The sequence below is a fragment of the Colobus angolensis genome, unplaced genomic scaffold, assembly GCF_000951035.1.
Source record: "Colobus angolensis palliatus isolate OR3802 unplaced genomic scaffold, Cang.pa_1.0 Scaffold38, whole genome shotgun sequence".
Lineage (NCBI taxonomy): Eukaryota > Metazoa > Chordata > Mammalia > Primates > Cercopithecidae > Colobus > Colobus angolensis.
The window spans coordinates 5,649,121-5,649,790 of NW_012117154.1; the positions used below are offsets into that span (position 1 = coordinate 5,649,121).

General features: G+C 67.9%; 1 protein-coding gene across 6 annotated transcripts in view; it reads right to left on the bottom strand.

Annotated features, from left to right (window-relative positions):
- Nucleotides 1-605, bottom strand: part of ZBTB21 (zinc finger and BTB domain containing 21) — a 24,505-nt gene extending 23,900 nt beyond the window's left edge. For 4 of the 6 annotated variants that reach the window (XM_011954071.1, XM_011954066.1, XM_011954072.1 and 1 more), the window contains exon 1: nt 470-605. The gene's annotated coding sequence lies outside the window, so the exon portion shown is untranslated. The remainder of the gene's footprint in view (nt 1-469) is intronic. The other 2 variants (XM_011954073.1, XM_011954067.1) reach the window with 2 other exon arrangements.
- Between the last annotated feature and the right edge of the window lie 65 nt (nt 606-670).

A 670-nucleotide genomic window follows, 5' to 3' on the forward strand; every position in this document is an offset into this window, starting at 1 on the left:
CACGTGCCAGCTTCCGCGCGCACCTCGCGGACCGGACCGCCGGTCCCCAATCCCTGCCCAGAACCGGAGAACGCGCCCTTCTCCACCAGGCATTTCAACCGCTCCGCGCGACGGGCGCGCGCCTGGGCCAAGCGAGTCCCCTACCCCGGGGCAGCTTGGCCAGGATGACGAGTGAAGCCCGTAGGGGAATGGAGCATGCGCATTCGCGAGGGCGAGGCCAAGTGCGGGCAGGGAGTATGCGCAGTGTGAGGGTACAATCGGCTACGTGGGAACCCGGGGCATGCTCGGTGAGCGCCCAGGCCCCGCGCACGCGCAGAAGCGCTCACAGCCCGCAACCCGCTGGTGGAGAAAAAAGAGGAGAGAAATCACCTCAGAGTTACGTCAGGAAAGGCCGCGTTTTGCGGGGAGGCTGTAGCCTCCCAGGGGGCCCCGCAGTTCTCCTAGAGCGAGGGGCGTGACAGTTACTCACCGGTCTTCAGCCCCGAGGCAGACGCCGGGCCCCTTTCCGCTCACACTCGGCTCGCGCGCGCCGCAGCCGCCGCTGCCGCTGTGATTCCATCCATCTTGAATTTGACGTCATCCCACACCAGGGATGAGGTCATCGCAGGCAGCGCTCGTCACGTGCGCGGCACTCTGATTGGGCGCCGGGCGCCGGAGGGCGGGGCGGGAG